Raw genomic sequence first — 15,517 nt, 5'->3', positions numbered from 1 at the left:
GGAGTCGGAAAGAAGATGAACGCTATCTCGAAAAAAAATCTTGATTGGATATCTAATACAAATCACAATTCGTTCAGGTCACAGTGCCCCCTCGGGGCCCTCTGATGGAATGCCTTCTGACATCAAAGGTTTTGATTCAACCTGGACCCATTTATAGTTACCATTTAAGAGGTTTCAGACGATGACTGTCGAATGTCTTGAACAGTACAAGTTTGTCAATGTATTCAACAGCGTACCTTCCAGTGCGTGCTTCATAGCAGAAGTGGTATAGCTGTCCCTGCACAGCTTCTACTGTTATATGAAGAATCTGCCTGCATTGGCCGGGAATCGAACCCGGGCCTCCCGCGTGGCAGGGGAGAATTCTACCACTGAACCACCAATGCATGAAAATAAAGGAATAAAAATGGGAAAATGTTTCTCTTTTTCCTTGAGGAGCGCTCCTCTGGAGTCGGAAAGAAGATGAACGCTATGTCGAAAAAAATCTTGATTGGATATCTAATACATCTGTAAACAGAAATTCATGGTTCCCAGAAGTTATTTCCAAGTAACTGTGGACAATCCCTGACTTTCGCTGTGGTGCCCCGATGGGGGATCCCATTTAAGATCTCGACAGAACAGCCGGGACAACTATTGGTTGGCTTGTCATGAGCAGTGGCGCTCATGACAATCACTGTGATGATCCTCGTACTTTGCATTTAGCACCATAGGCTGGTCAAATTTGCAACTTGTCTAGTGCCCTCCCCTATGGTTTTTTCTGGACATGATGCTTTTCTTGTTTCCAGTCCCTGCAGTATCTTCTGGTAGGGGGCAAGACGGTAATAATGCCAAGAAAAGGCAACCATCTGGCAAAAGCCAGGATGATTTTGTGGAGAAAGGCACTTCGTTCAGGTCACAGTGCCCCCTACTGGAATGCCTTCTGACATCAAAGGTTTTGATTCAACCTGGACCCATTCATAGTTACCATTTAAGAGGTTTCAGACGATGACTGTCGAATGTCTTGAACAGTACAAGTTTGTCAATGTATTCAACAGCGTACCTTCCAGTGCATGCTTCATAGCAGAAGTGGTATAGCTGTCCCTGCACAGCTTCTACTGTTATATGAAGAATCTGCCTGCATTGGCCGGGAATTGAACCCGGGCCTCCCGCGTGGCAGGCGAGAATTCTACCACTGAACCACCAATGCATGAAGACAAGAAATAAAAATGGGAAAATGTTTCGCTTTTTCCTTGAGGAGAGCTCCTCTGGAGTCGGAAAGAAGATGAACGCTATCTCGAAAAAAAATCTTGATTGGATATCTAATACAATTCACAATTCATTCAGGTCACAGTGCCCCCTCGGGGCCCTCTGATGGAATGCCTTCTGACATCAAAGGTTTTGATTCAACCTGGACCCATTCATAGTTACCATTTAAGATGTTTCAGACGAGGACTGTCGATAGTCTTGAAGAATTATCTGTCTTATACAGTACAAGTTTGTCAATGTATTCAACAGATTACCTTCCAGTGCATGCTTCATAGCAGAGTGGTATAGCTGTCCCTGCACGGCTTCTACTGTTATATGAAGAAGCTAAAGCTCTGCCTGCATTGGCCAGGGAATCGAACCCCGGCCTCCCGCGTGGCAGGCGAGAATTCTACCACTGAACCACCAATGCATGAAAATAAAGGAATAAAAATGGGAAAATGTTTCTCTTTTTCCTTGAGGAGCGCTCCTCTGGAGTCGGAAAGAAGATGAACGCTATGTCGAAAAAAATCTTGATTGGATATCTAATACATCTGTAAACAGAAATTCATGGTTCCCAGAAGTTATTTCCAAGTAACTGTGGACAATCCCTGACTTTCGCTGTGGTGCCCCGATGGGGGATCCCATTTAAGATCTCGACAGAACAGCCGGGACAACTATTGGTTGGCTTGTCATGAGCAGTGGCGCTCATGACAATCACTGTGATGATCCTCGTACTTTGCATTTAGCACCATAGGCTGGTCAAATTTGCAACTTGTCTAGTGCCCTCCCCTATGGTTTTTTCTGGACATGATGCTTTTCTTGTTTCCAGTCCCTGCAGTATCTTCTGGTAGGGGGCAAGACGGTAATAATGCCAAGAAAAGGCAACCATCTGGCAAAAGCCAGGATGATTTTGTGGAGAAAGGCACTTCGTTCAGGTCACAGTGCCCCCTACTGGAATGCCTTCTGACATCAAAGGTTTTGATTCAACCTGGACCCATTTATAGTTACCATTTAAGATGTTTCAGACGATGACTGTCGAATGTCTTGAACAGTACAAGTTTGTCAATGTATTCAACAGCGTACCTTCCAGTGCGTGCTTCATAGCAGAAGTGGTATAGCTGTCCCTGCACAGCTTCTACTGTTATATGAAGAATCTGCCTGCATTGGCCGGGAATCGAACCCGGGCCTCCCGCGTGGCAGGCGAGAATTCTACCACTGAACCACCAATGCATGAAAATAAAGGAATAAAAATGGGAAAATGTTTCTCTTTTTCCTTGAGGAGCGCTCCTCTGGAGTCGGAAAGAAGATGAACGCTATGTCGAAAAAAATCTTGATTGGATATCTAATACATCTGTAAACAGAAATTCATGGTTCCCAGAAGTTATTTCCAAGTAACTGTGGACAATCCCTGACTTTCGCTGTGGTGCCCCGATGGGGGATCCCATTTAAGATCTCGACAGAACAGCCGGGACAACTATTGGTTGGCTTGTCATGAGCAGTGGCGCTCATGACAATCACTGTGATGATCCTCGTACTTTGCATTTAGCACCATAGGCTGGTCAAATTTGCAACTTGTCTAGTGCCCTCCCCTATGGTTTTTTCTGGACATGATGCTTTTCTTGTTTCCAGTCCCTGCAGTATCTTCTGGTAGGGGGCAAGACGGTAATAATGCCAAGAAAAGGCAACCATCTGGCAAAAGCCAGGATGATTTTGTGGAGAAAGGCACTTCGTTCAGGTCACAGTGCCCCCTACTGGAATGCCTTCTGACATCAAAGGTTTTGATTCAACCTGGACCCATTCATAGTTACCATTTAAGAGGTTTCAGACGATGACTGTCGAATGTCTTGAACAGTACAAGTTTGTCAATGTATTCAACAGCGTACCTTCCAGTGCATGCTTCATAGCAGAAGTGGTATAGCTGTCCCTGCACAGCTTCTACTGTTATATGAAGAATCTGCCTGCATTGGCCGGGAATTGAACCCGGGCCTCCCGCGTGGCAGGCGAGAATTCTACCACTGAACCACCAATGCATGAAGACAAGAAATAAAAATGGGAAAATGTTTCGCTTTTTCCTTGAGGAGAGCTCCTCTGGAGTCGGAAAGAAGATGAACGCTATCTCGAAAAAAAATCTTGATTGGATATCTAATACAATTCACAATTCGTCCAGGTCACAGTGCCGCCTCGGGGCCCTCTGATGGAATGCCTTCTGACATCAAAGGTTTTGATTCAACCTGGACCCATTCATAGTTACCATTTAAGATGTTTCAGACGAGGACTGTCGATAGTCTTGAAGAATTATCTGTCTTATACAGTACAAGTTTGTCAACGTATTCAACAGAGTACCTTCCAGTGCATGCTTCATAGCAGAGTGGTATAGCTGTCCCTGCACAGCTTCTACTGTTATATGAAGAAGCTAAAGCTCTGCCTGCATTGGCCGGGAATCGAACCCGGGCCTCCCGCGTGGCAGGCGAGAATTCTACCACTGAACCACCAATGCATGGAAAGGAATAAAAATGGGAAAATGTTTCTCTTTTTCCATGAGGAGCGCTCCTCTGGGGTCGGAAAGAAGATGAACGCTATCTCGAAAAAAAATCTTGATTGGATATCTAATACAATTCACAATTCGTTCCGGTCACAGTGCCCCCTCGGGGCCCTCTGATGGAATGCCTTCTGACATCAAAGGTTTTGATTCAACCTGGACCCATTCATAGTTATCATTTAAGATGTTTCAGACGAGGACTGTCGATAGTCTTGAAGAATTATCTGTCTTATACAGTACAAGTTTGTCAATGTATTCAACAGAGTACCTTCCAGTGCATGCTTCATAGCAGAGTGGTATAGCTGTCCCTGCACGGCTTCTACTGTTATATGAAGAAGCTAAAGCTCTGCCTGCATTGGCCGGGAATCGAACCCGGGCCTCCCGCGTGGCAGGCGAGAATTCTACCACTGAACCACCAATGCATGAAGACAAGAAATAAAAATGGGAAAATCTTTCGCCTTTTTCTTGAGGAGAGCTCCTCTGGAGTCGGAAAGAAGATGAACGCTATCTCGAAAAAAAATCTTGATTGGATATCTAATACAAATCACAATTCGTTCAGGTCACAGTGCCCCCTCGGGGCCCTCTGATGGAATGCCTTCTGACATCAAAGGTTTTGATTCAACCTGGACCCATTTATAGTTACCATTTAAGAGGTTTCAGACGATGACTGTCGAATGTCTTGAACAGTACAAGTTTGTCAATGTATTCAACAGCGTACCTTCCAGTGCGTGCTTCATAGCAGAAGTGGTATAGCTGTCCCTGCACAGCTTCTACTGTTATATGAAGAATCTGCCTGCATTGGCCGGGAATCGAACCCGGGCCTCCCGCGTGGCAGGCGAGAATTCTACCACTGAACCACCAATGCATGAAAATAAAGGAATAAAAATGGGAAAATGTTTCTCTTTTTCCTTGAGGAGCGCTCCTCTGGAGTCGGAAAGAAGATGAACGCTATGTCGAAAAAAATCTTGATTGGATATCTAATACATCTGTAAACAGAAATTCATGGTTCCCAGAAGTTATTTCCAAGTAACTGTGGACAATCCCTGACTTTCGCTGTGGTGCCCCGATGGGGGATCCCATTTAAGATCTCGACAGAACAGCCGGGACAACTATTGGTTGGCTTGTCATGAGCAGTGGCGCTCATGACAATCACTGTGATGATCCTCGTACTTTGCATTTAGCACCATAGGCTGGTCAAATTTGCAACTTGTCTAGTGCCCTCCCCTATGGTTTTTTCTGGACATGATGCTTTTCTTGTTTCCAGTCCCTGCAGTATCTTCTGGTAGGGGGCAAGACGGTAATAATGCCAAGAAAAGGCAACCATCTGGCAAAAGCCAGGATGATTTTGTGGAGAAAGGCACTTCGTTCAGGTCACAGTGCCCCCTACTGGAATGCCTTCTGACATCAAAGGTTTTGATTCAACCTGGACCCATTCATAGTTACCATTTAAGAGGTTTCAGACGATGACTGTCGAATGTCTTGAACAGTACAAGTTTGTCAATGTATTCAACAGCGTACCTTCCAGTGCATGCTTCATAGCAGAAGTGGTATAGCTGTCCCTGCACAGCTTCTACTGTTATATGAAGAATCTGCCTGCATTGGCCGGGAATTGAACCCGGGCCTCCCGCGTGGCAGGCGAGAATTCTACCACTGAACCACCAATGCATGAAGACAAGAAATAAAAATGGGAAAATGTTTCGCTTTTTCCTTGAGGAGAGCTCCTCTGGAGTCGGAAAGAAGATGAACGCTATCTCGAAAAAAAATCTTGATTGGATATCTAATACAATTCACAATTCGTCCAGGTCACAGTGCCGCATCGGGGCCCTCTGATGGAATGCCTTCTGACATCAAAGGTTTTGATTCAACCTGGACCCATTCATAGTTACCATTTAAGATGTTTCAGACGAGGACTGTCGATAGTCTTGAAGAATTATCTGTCTTATACAGTACAAGTTTGTCAACGTATTCAACAGAGTACCTTCCAGTGCATGCTTCATAGCAGAGTGGTATAGCTGTCCCTGCACAGCTTCTACTGTTATATGAAGAAGCTAAAGCTCTGCCTGCATTGGCCGGGAATCGAACCCGGGCCTCCCGCGTGGCAGGCGAGAATTCTACCACTGAACCACCAATGCATGAAAATAAAGGAATAAAAATGGGAAAATGTTTCTCTTTTTCCATGAGGAGCGCTCCTCTGGAGTCGGAAAGAAGATGAACGCTATCTCGAAAAAAAATCTTGATTGGATATCTAATACAATTCACAATTCGTTCCGGTCACAGTGCCCCCTCGGGGCCCTCTGATGGAATGCCTTCTGACATCAAAGGTTTTGATTCAACCTGGACCCATTCATAGTTATCATTTAAGATGTTTCAGACGAGGACTGTCGATAGTCTTGAAGAATTATCTGTCTTATACAGTACAAGTTTGTCAATGTATTCAACAGAGTACCTTCCAGTGCATGCTTCATAGCAGAGTGGTATAGCTGTCCCTGCACGGCTTCTACTGTTATATGAAGAAGCTAAAGCTCTGCCTGCATTGGCCGGGAATCGAACCCGGGCCTCCCGCGTGGCAGGCGAGAATTCTACCACTGAACCACCAATGCATGAAGACAAGAAATAAAAATGGGAAAATCTTTCGCCTTTTTCTTGAGGAGAGCTCCTCTGGAGTCGGAAAGAAGATGAACGCTATCTCGAAAAAAAATCTTGATTGGATATCTAATACAATTCACAATTCGTTCAGGTCACAGTGCCCCCTCGGGGCCCTCTGATGGAATGCCTTCTGACATCAAAGGTTTTGATTCAACCTGGACCCATTCACAGTTACCATTTAAGATGTTTCAGACGAGGACTGTCGATAGTCTTGAAGAATTATCTGTCTTATACAGTACAAGTTTGTCAATGTATTCAACAGAGTACCTTCCAGTGCATGCTTCATAGCAGAGTGGTATAGCTGTCCCTGCACGGCTTCTACTGTTATATGAAGAAGCTGAAGCTCTGCCTGCATTGGCCGGGAATCGAACCCGGGCCTCCCGCGTGGCAGGCGAGAATTCTACCACTGAACCACCAATGCATGAAGACAAGAAATAAAAATGGGAAAATCTTTCGCTTTTTTCTTGAGGAGAGCTCCTCTGGAGTCGGAAAGAAGATGAACGCTATCTCGAAAAAAAATCTTGATTGGATATCTAATACAATTCACAATTCGTTCAGGTCACAGTGCCCCCTCGGGGCCCTCTGATGGAATGCCTTCTGACATCAAAGGTTTTGATTCAACCTGGACCCATTCACAGTTACCATTTAAGATGTTTCAGACGAGGACTGTCGATAGTCTTGAAGAATAATCTGTCTTATACAGTACAAGTTTGTCAATGTATTCAACAGAGTACCTTCCAGTGCATGCTTCATAGCAGAGTGGTATAGCTGTCCCTGCACGGCTTCTACTGTTATATGAAGAAGCTGAAGCTCTGCCTGCATTGGCCGGGAATCGAACCCGGGCCTCCCGCGTGGCAGGCGAGAATTCTACCACTGAACCACCAATGCATGAAGACAAGAAATAAAAATGGGAAAATCTTTCGCTTTTTTCTTGAGGAGAGCTCCTCTGGAGTCGGAAAGAAGATGAACGCTATCTCGAAAAAAAATCTTGATTGGATATCTAATACAATTCACAATTCGTTCAGGTCACAGTGCCCCCTCGGGGCCCTCTGATGGAATGCCTTCTGACATCAAAGGTTTTGATTCAACCTGGACCCATTCACAGTTACCATTTAAGATGTTTCAGACGAGGACTGTCGATAGTCTTGAAGAATAATCTGTCTTATACAGTACAAGTTTGTCAATGTATTCAACAGAGTACCTTCCAGTGCATGCTTCATAGCAGACTGGTATAGCTGTCCCTGCACGGCTTCTACTGTTATATGAAGAAGCTAAAGCTCTGCCTGCATTGGCCGGGAATCGAACCCGGGCCTCCCGCGTGGCAGGCGAGAATTCTTCCACTGAACCACCAATGCATGAAGACAAGAAATAAAAATGGGAAAATCTTTCGCCTTTTTCTTGAGGAGAGCTCCTCTGGAGTCGGAAAGAAGATGAACGCTATCTCGAAAAAAAATCTTGATTGGATATCTAATACAATTCACAATTCGTTCCGGTCACAGTGCCCCCTCGGGGCCCTCTGATGGAATGCCTTCTGACATCAAAGGTTTTGATTCAACCTGGACCCATTCATAGTTACCATTTAAGATGTTTCAGACGAGGACTGTCGATAGTCTTGAAGAATTATCTGTCTTATACAGTACAAGTTTGTCAATGTATTCAACAGAGTACCTTCCAGTGCATGCTTCATAGCAGAGTGGTATAGCTGTCCCTGCACGGCTTCTACTGTTATATGAAGAAGCTAAAGCTCTGCCTGCATTGGCCGGGAATCGAACCCGGGCCTCCCGCGTGGCAGGCGAGAATTCTACCACTGAACCACCAATGCATGAAAATAAAGGAATAAAAATGGGAAAATGTTTCTCTTTTTCCTTGAGGAGCGCTCCTCTGGAGTCGGAAAGAAGATGAACGCTATGTCGAAAAAAATCTTGATTGGATATCTAATACATCTGTAAACAGAAATTCATGGTTCCCAGAAGTTATTTCCAAGTAACTGTGGACAATCCCTGACTTTCGCTGTGGTGCCCCGATGGGGGATCCCATTTAAGATCTCGACAGAACAGCCGGGACAACTATTGGTTGGCTTGTCATGAGCAGTGGCGCTCATGACAATCACTGTGATGATCCTCGTACTTTGCATTTAGCACCATAGGCTGGTCAAATTTGCAACTTGTCTAGTGCCCTCCCCTATGGTTTTTTCTGGACATGATGCTTTTCTTGTTTCCAGTCCCTGCAGTATCTTCTGGTAGGGGGCAAGACGGTAATAATGCCAAGAAAAGGCAACCATCTGGCAAAAGCCAGGATGATTTTGTGGAGAAAGGCACTTCGTTCAGGTCACAGTGCCCCCTACTGGAATGCCTTCTGACATCAAAGGTTTTGATTCAACCTGGACCCATTCACAGTTACCATTTAAGATGTTTCAGACGATGACTGTCGAATGTCTTGAACAGTACAAGTTTGTCAATGTATTCAACAGCGTACCTTCCAGTGCGTGCTTCATAGCAGAAGTGGTATAGCTGTCCCTGCACAGCTTCTACTGTTATATGAAGAATCTGCCTGCATTGGCCGGGAATTGAACCCGGGCCTCCCGCGTGGCAGGCGAGAATTCTACCACTGAACCACCAATGCATGAAGACAAGAAATAAAAATGGGAAAATGTTTCGCTTTTTCCTTGAGGAGAGCTCCTCTGGAGTCGGAAAGAAGATGAACGCTATCTCGAAAAAAAATCTTGATTGGATATCTAATACAATTCACAATTCGTCCAGGTCACAGTGCCGCATCGGGGCCCTCTGATGGAATGCCTTCTGACATCAAAGGTTTTGATTCAACCTGGACCCATTCATAGTTACCATTTAAGATGTTTCAGACGAGGACTGTCGATAGTCTTGAAGAATTATCTGTCTTATACAGTACAAGTTTGTCAACGTATTCAACAGAGTACCTTCCAGTGCATGCTTCATAGCAGAGTGGTATAGCTGTCCCTGCACAGCTTCTACTGTTATATGAAGAAGCTAAAGCTCTGCCTGCATTGGCCGGGAATCGAACCCGGGCCTCCCGCGTGGCAGGCGAGAATTCTACCACTGAACCACCAATGCATGAAAATAAAGGAATAAAAATGGGAAAATGTTTCTCTTTTTCCATGAGGAGCGCTCCTCTGGAGTCGGAAAGAAGATGAACGCTATCTCGAAAAAAAATCTTGATTGGATATCTAATACAATTCACAATTCGTTCAGGTCACAGTGCCCCCTCGGGGCCCTCTGATGGAATGCCTTCTGACATCAAAGGTTTTGATTCAACCTGGACCCATTCATAGTTACCATTTAAGAGGTTTCAGACGATGACTGTCAAATGTCTTGAACAGTACAAGTTTGTCAATGTATTCAACAGCGTACCTTCCAGTGCGTGCTTCATAGCAGAAGTGGTATAGCTGTCCCTGCACAGCTTCTACTGTTATATGAAGAATCTGCCTGCATTGGCCGGGAATTGAACCCGGGCCTCCCGCGTGGCAGGCGAGAATTCTACCACTGAACCACCAATGCATGAAGACAAGAAATAAAAATGGGAAAATGTTTCGCTTTTTCCTTGAGGAGAGCTCCTCTGGAGTCGGAAAGAAGATGAACGCTATCTCGAAAAAAAATCTTGATTGGATATCTAATACAATTCACAATTCGTCTAGGTCACAGTGCCGCCTCGGGGCCCTCTGATGGAATGCCTTCTGACATCAAAGGTTTTGATTCAACCTGGACCCATTCATAGTTACCATTTAAGATGTTTCAGACGAGGACTGTCGATAGTCTTGAAGAATTATCTGTCTTATACAGTACAAGTTTGTCAACGTATTCAACAGAGTACCTTCCAGTGCATGCTTCATAGCAGAGTGGTATAGCTGTCCCTGCACAGCTTCTACTGTTATATGAAGAAGCTAAAGCTCTGCCTGCATTGGCCGGGAATCGAACCCGGGCCTCCCGCGTGGCAGGCGAGAATTCTACCACTGAACCACCAATGCACGAAGACAAGAAATAAAAATGGGAAAATTTTTCGCTTTTTTCTTGAGGAGAGCTCCTCTGGAGTCGGAAAGAAGATGAACGCTATCTCGAAAAAAAATCTTGATTGGATATCTAATACAATTCACAATTCGTTCCGGTCACAGTGCCCCCTCGGGGCCCTCTGATGGAATGCCTTCTGACATCAAAGGTTTTGATTCAACCTGGACCCATTCATAGTTACCATTTAAGATGTTTCAGACGAGGACTGTCGATAGTCTTGAAGAATTATCTGTCTTATACAGTACAAGTTTGTCAATGTATTCAACAGAGTACCTTCCAGTGCATGCTTCATAGCAGAGTGGTATAGCTGTCCCTGCACGGCTTCTACTGTTATATGAAGAAGCTAAAGCTCTGCCTGCATTGGCCGGGAATCGAACCCGGGCCTCCCGCGTGGCAGGCGAGAATTCTACCACTGAACCACCAATGCATGAAGACAAGAAATAAAAATGGGAAAATCTTTCGCCTTTTTCTTGAGGAGAGCTCCTCTGGAGTCGGAAAGAAGATGAACGCTATCTCGAAAAAAAATCTTGATTGGATATCTAATACAATTCACAATTCGTTCAGGTCACAGTGCCCCCTCGGGGCCCTCTGATGGAATGCCTTCTGACATCAAAGGTTTTGATTCAACCTGGACCCATTCACAGTTACCATTTAAGATGTTTCAGACGAGGACTGTCGATAGTCTTGAAGAATTATCTGTCTTATACAGTACAAGTTTGTCAATGTATTCAACAGAGTACCTTCCAGTGCATGCTTCATAGCAGAGTGGTATAGCTGTCCCTGCACGGCTTCTACTGTTATATGAAGAAGCGAAGCTCTGCCTGCATTGGCCGGGAATCGAACCCGGGCCTCCCGCGTGGCAGGCGAGAATTCTACCACTGAACCACCAATGCATGAAGACAAGAAATAAAAATGGGAAAATCTTTCGCTTTTTTCTTGAGGAGAGCTCCTCTGGAGTCGGAAAGAAGATGAACGCTATCTCGAAAAAAAATCTTGATTGGATATCTAATACAATTCACAATTCGTTCAGGTCACAGTGCCCCCTCGGGGCCCTCTGATGGAATGCCTTCTGACATCAAAGGTTTTGATTCAACCTGGACCCATTCATAGTTACCATTTAAGATGTTTCAGACGAGGACTGTCGATAGTCTTGAAGAATTATCTGTCTTATACAGTACAAGTTTGTCAATGTATTCAACAGAGTACCTTCCAGTGCATGCTTCATAGCAGAGTGGTATAGCTGTCCCTGCACGGCTTCTACTGTTATATGAAGAAGCTAAAGCTCTGCCTGCATTGGCCGGGAATCGAACCCGGGCCTCCCGCGTGGCAGGCGAGAATTCTACCACTGAACCACCAATGCATGAAGACAAGAAATAAAAATGGGAAAATCTTTCGCCTTTTTCTTGAGGAGAGCTCCTCTGGAGTCGGAAAGAAGATGAACGCTATCTCGAAAAAAAATCTTGATTGGATATCTAATACAATTCACAATTCGTTCAGGTCACAGTGCCCCCTCGGGGCCCTCTGATGGAATGCCTTCTGACATCAAAGGTTTTGATTCAACCTGGACCCATTCACAGTTACCATTTAAGATGTTTCAGACGAGGACTGTCGATAGTCTTGAAGAATTATCTGTCTTATACAGTACAAGTTTGTCAATGTATTCAACAGAGTACCTTCCAGTGCATGCTTCATAGCAGAGTGGTATAGCTGTCCCTGCACGGCTTCTACTGTTATATGAAGAAGCTAAAGCTCTGCCTGCATTGGCCGGGAATCGAACCCGGGCCTCCCGCGTGGCAGGCGAGAATTCTACCACTGAACCACCAATGCATGAAGACAAGAAATAAAAATGGGAAAATCTTTTCGCCTTTTTCTTGAGGAGAGCTCCTCTGGAGTCGGAAAGAAGATGAACGCTATCTCGAAAAAAAATCTTGATTGGATATCTAATACAATTCACAATTCGTTCAGGTCACAGTGCCCCCTCGGGGCCCTCTGATGGAATGCCTTCTGACATCAAAGGTTTTGATTCAACCTGGACCCATTCATAGTTACCATTTAAGATGTTTCAGACGAGGACTGTCGATAGTCTTGAAGAATTATCTGTCTTATACAGTACAAGTTTGTCAATGTATTCAACAGAGTACCTTCCAGTGCATGCTTCATAGCAGAGTGGTATAGCTGTCCCTGCACGGCTTCTACTGTTATATGAAGAAGCTAAAGCTGCCTGCATTGGCCGGGAATCGAACCCGGGCCTCCCGCGTGGCAGGCGAGAATTCTTCCACTGAACCACCAATGCATGAAGACAAGAAATAAAAATGGGAAAATCTTTCGCCTTTTTCTTGAGGAGAGCTCCTCTGGAGTCGGAAAGAAGATGAACGCTATCTCGAAAAAAAATCTTGATTGGATATCTAATACAATTCACAATTCGTTCAGGTCACAGTGCCCCCTCGGGGACCCTCTGATGGAATGCCTTCTGACATCAAAGGTTTTGATTCAACCTGGACCCATTCATAGTTACCATTTAAGATGTTTCAGACGAGGACTGTCGATAGTCTTGAAGAATTATCTGTCTTATACAGTACAAGTTTGTCAATGTATTCAACAGAGTACCTTCCAGTGCATGCTTCATAGCAGAGTGGTATAGCTGTCCCTGCACAGCTTCTACTGTTATATGAAGAAGCTAAAGCTCTGCCTGCATTGGCCGGGAATCGAACCCGGGCCTCCCGCGTGGCAGGCGAGAATTCTACCACTGAACCACCAATGCATGAAGACAAGAAATAAAAATGGGAAAATGTTTCGCTTTTTTCTTGAGGAGAGCTCCTCTGGAGTCGGAAAGAAGATGAACGCTATCTCGAAAAAAAATCTTGATTGGATATCTAATACAATTCACAATTCGTTCAGGTCACAGTGCCCCCTCGGGGCCCTCTGATGGAATGCCTTCTGACATCAAAGGTTTGATTCAACCTGGACCCATTCATAGTTACCATTTAAGATGTTTCAGACGAGGACTGTCGATAGTCTTGAAGAATTATCTGTCTTATACAGTACAAGTTTGTCAATGTATTCAACAGATTACCTTCCAGTGCATGCTTCATAGCAGAGTGGTATAGCTGTCCCTGCACGGCTTCTACTGTTATATGAAGAAGCTAAAGCTCTGGCTGCATTGGCCGGGAATCGAACCCGAGCCTCCCGCGTGGCAGGCGAGAATTCTACCACTGAACCACCAATGCATGAAGACAAGAAATAAAAATGGGAAAATCTTTCGCCTTTTTCTTGAGGAGAGCTCCTCTGGAGTCGGAAAGAAGATGAACGCTATCTCGAAAAAAAATCTTGATTGGATATCTAATACAATTCACAATTCGTTCAGGTCACAGTGCCCCCTCGGGGCCCTCTGATGGAATGCCTTCTGACATCAAAGGTTTTGATTCAACCTGGACCCATTCATAGTTACCATTTAAGATGTTTCAGACGAGGACTGTCGATAGTCTTGAAGAATTATCTGTCTATACAGTACAAGTTTGTCAATGTATTCAACAGATTACCTTCCAGTGCATGCTTCATAGCAGAGTGGTATAGCTGTCCCTGCACTGCTTCTACTGTTATATGAAGAAGCTAAAGCTCTGCCTGCATTGGCCAGGGAATCGAACTCGGGCCTCCCGCGTGGCAGGCGAGAATTCTACCAATGAACCACCAATGCATGAAAATAAAGGAATAAAAATGGGAAAATGTTTCGCTTTTTCCTTGAGGAGCGCTCCTCTGGAGTCGGAAAGAAGATGAACGCTATGTCGAAAAAAATCTTGATTGGATATCTAATACATCTGTAAACAGAAATTCATGGTTCCCAGAAGTTATTTCCAAGTAACTGTGGACAATTCCTGACTTTCGCTGTGGTGCCCCGATGGGGGATCCCATTTAAGATCTCGACAGAACAGCCGGGACAACTATTGGTTGGCTTGTCATGAGCAGTGGCGCTCATGACAATCACTGTGATGATCCTCGTACTTTGCATTTAGCACCATAGGCTGGTCAAATTTGCAACTTGTCTAGTGCCCTCCCCTATGGTTTTTTCTGGACATGATGCTTTTCTTATTTCCAGTCCCTGCAGTATCTTCTGGTAGGGGGCAAGACGGTAATAATGCCAAGAAAAGGCAACCATCTGGCAAAAGCCAGGATGATTTTGTGGAGAAAGGCACTTCGTTCAGGTCACAGTGCCCCCTAATGGAATGCCTTCTGACATCAAAGGTTTTGATTCAACCTGGACCCATTCATAGTTACCATTTAAGAGGTTTCAGACGATGACTGTCGAATGTCTTGAACAGTACAAGTTTGTCAATGTATTCAACAGAGTACCTTCCAGTGCGTGCTTCATAGCAGAAGTGGTATAGCTGTCCCTGCACAGCTTCTACTGTTATATGAAGAATCTGCCTGCATTGGCCGGGAATTGAACCCGGGCCCTCCCGCGTGGCAGGCGAGAATTCTACCCACTGAACCACCAATGCATGAAAATAAAGGAATAAAAATGGGAAAATGTTTCTCTTTTTCCATGAGGAGCGCTCCTCTGGAGTCGGAAAGAAGATGAACGCTATCTCGAAAAAAAATCTTGATTGGATATCTAATACAATTCACAATTCGTTCAGGTCACAGTGCCGCCTCGGGGCCCTCTGATGGAATGCCTTCTGACATCAAAGGTTTTGATTCAACCGGGACCCATTCATCGTTACCATTTAAGATGTTTCAGACGAGGACTGTCGATAGTCTTGAAGAATTATCTGTCTTATACAGTACAAGTTTGTCAATGTATTCAACAGAGTACCTTCCAGTGCGTGCTTCATAGCAGAAGCGGTATAGCTGTCCCTGCACAGCTCTACTGTTATATGAAGAATCTGCCTGCATTGGCCGGGAATGAAACCGGGCCTCCTGCGTGGCAGGCGAGAATTCTACCACTGAACCACCAATGCATGAAGACAAGAAATAAAAATGGGAAAATGTTTTGCTTTTTTCTTGAGGAGAGCTCCAGGTCGGAAAGAAGATGAAGCTATCTCGAAAAAAAATCTTGATTGGATATCTAATACAT

General features: G+C 44.8%; 1 protein-coding gene and 21 non-coding genes across 23 annotated transcripts in view; all 22 read right to left on the bottom strand.

The window, feature by feature from the left end:
• pde6a (phosphodiesterase 6A, cGMP-specific, rod, alpha) overlaps positions 1-15,517 on the bottom strand; it is a 73,005-nt gene that overhangs the window by 16,811 nt on the left and 40,677 nt on the right. The gene's annotated exons all lie outside the window — the stretch shown is intronic.
• Positions 1,113-1,183, bottom strand: trnag-gcc (transfer RNA glycine (anticodon GCC)). Its single transcript has one exon. It is a non-coding gene; the product is annotated as a tRNA-Gly (tRNA).
• trnag-gcc (transfer RNA glycine (anticodon GCC)) lies at positions 2,381-2,451 on the bottom strand. Its single transcript has one exon. It is a non-coding gene; the product is annotated as a tRNA-Gly (tRNA).
• trnag-gcc (transfer RNA glycine (anticodon GCC)) lies at positions 3,181-3,251 on the bottom strand. The gene has a single exon. It is a non-coding gene; the product is annotated as a tRNA-Gly (tRNA).
• On the bottom strand, positions 3,648-3,718 carry trnag-gcc (transfer RNA glycine (anticodon GCC)). Its single transcript has one exon. It is a non-coding gene; the product is annotated as a tRNA-Gly (tRNA).
• Positions 4,112-4,182, bottom strand: trnag-gcc (transfer RNA glycine (anticodon GCC)). Its single transcript has one exon. It is a non-coding gene; the product is annotated as a tRNA-Gly (tRNA).
• trnag-gcc (transfer RNA glycine (anticodon GCC)) lies at positions 4,555-4,625 on the bottom strand. Its single transcript has one exon. It is a non-coding gene; the product is annotated as a tRNA-Gly (tRNA).
• On the bottom strand, positions 5,355-5,425 carry trnag-gcc (transfer RNA glycine (anticodon GCC)). Its single transcript has one exon. It is a non-coding gene; the product is annotated as a tRNA-Gly (tRNA).
• On the bottom strand, positions 5,822-5,892 carry trnag-gcc (transfer RNA glycine (anticodon GCC)). Its single transcript has one exon. It is a non-coding gene; the product is annotated as a tRNA-Gly (tRNA).
• Positions 6,290-6,360, bottom strand: trnag-gcc (transfer RNA glycine (anticodon GCC)). The gene has a single exon. It is a non-coding gene; the product is annotated as a tRNA-Gly (tRNA).
• trnag-gcc (transfer RNA glycine (anticodon GCC)) lies at positions 6,757-6,827 on the bottom strand. Its single transcript has one exon. It is a non-coding gene; the product is annotated as a tRNA-Gly (tRNA).
• On the bottom strand, positions 7,224-7,294 carry trnag-gcc (transfer RNA glycine (anticodon GCC)). The gene has a single exon. It is a non-coding gene; the product is annotated as a tRNA-Gly (tRNA).
• Positions 8,158-8,228, bottom strand: trnag-gcc (transfer RNA glycine (anticodon GCC)). Its single transcript has one exon. It is a non-coding gene; the product is annotated as a tRNA-Gly (tRNA).
• Positions 8,958-9,028, bottom strand: trnag-gcc (transfer RNA glycine (anticodon GCC)). Its single transcript has one exon. It is a non-coding gene; the product is annotated as a tRNA-Gly (tRNA).
• Positions 9,425-9,495, bottom strand: trnag-gcc (transfer RNA glycine (anticodon GCC)). The gene has a single exon. It is a non-coding gene; the product is annotated as a tRNA-Gly (tRNA).
• On the bottom strand, positions 9,869-9,939 carry trnag-gcc (transfer RNA glycine (anticodon GCC)). Its single transcript has one exon. It is a non-coding gene; the product is annotated as a tRNA-Gly (tRNA).
• Positions 10,336-10,406, bottom strand: trnag-gcc (transfer RNA glycine (anticodon GCC)). The gene has a single exon. It is a non-coding gene; the product is annotated as a tRNA-Gly (tRNA).
• On the bottom strand, positions 10,803-10,873 carry trnag-gcc (transfer RNA glycine (anticodon GCC)). The gene has a single exon. It is a non-coding gene; the product is annotated as a tRNA-Gly (tRNA).
• trnag-gcc (transfer RNA glycine (anticodon GCC)) lies at positions 11,269-11,339 on the bottom strand. Its single transcript has one exon. It is a non-coding gene; the product is annotated as a tRNA-Gly (tRNA).
• On the bottom strand, positions 11,736-11,806 carry trnag-gcc (transfer RNA glycine (anticodon GCC)). Its single transcript has one exon. It is a non-coding gene; the product is annotated as a tRNA-Gly (tRNA).
• On the bottom strand, positions 12,203-12,273 carry trnag-gcc (transfer RNA glycine (anticodon GCC)). The gene has a single exon. It is a non-coding gene; the product is annotated as a tRNA-Gly (tRNA).
• Positions 13,137-13,207, bottom strand: trnag-gcc (transfer RNA glycine (anticodon GCC)). Its single transcript has one exon. It is a non-coding gene; the product is annotated as a tRNA-Gly (tRNA).

This window comes from Sparus aurata, chromosome 18 (assembly GCF_900880675.1).
Source record: "Sparus aurata chromosome 18, fSpaAur1.1, whole genome shotgun sequence".
NCBI lineage: Eukaryota > Metazoa > Chordata > Actinopteri > Spariformes > Sparidae > Sparus > Sparus aurata.
This window is presented reverse-complemented; position numbering and strand designations above follow the sequence as displayed.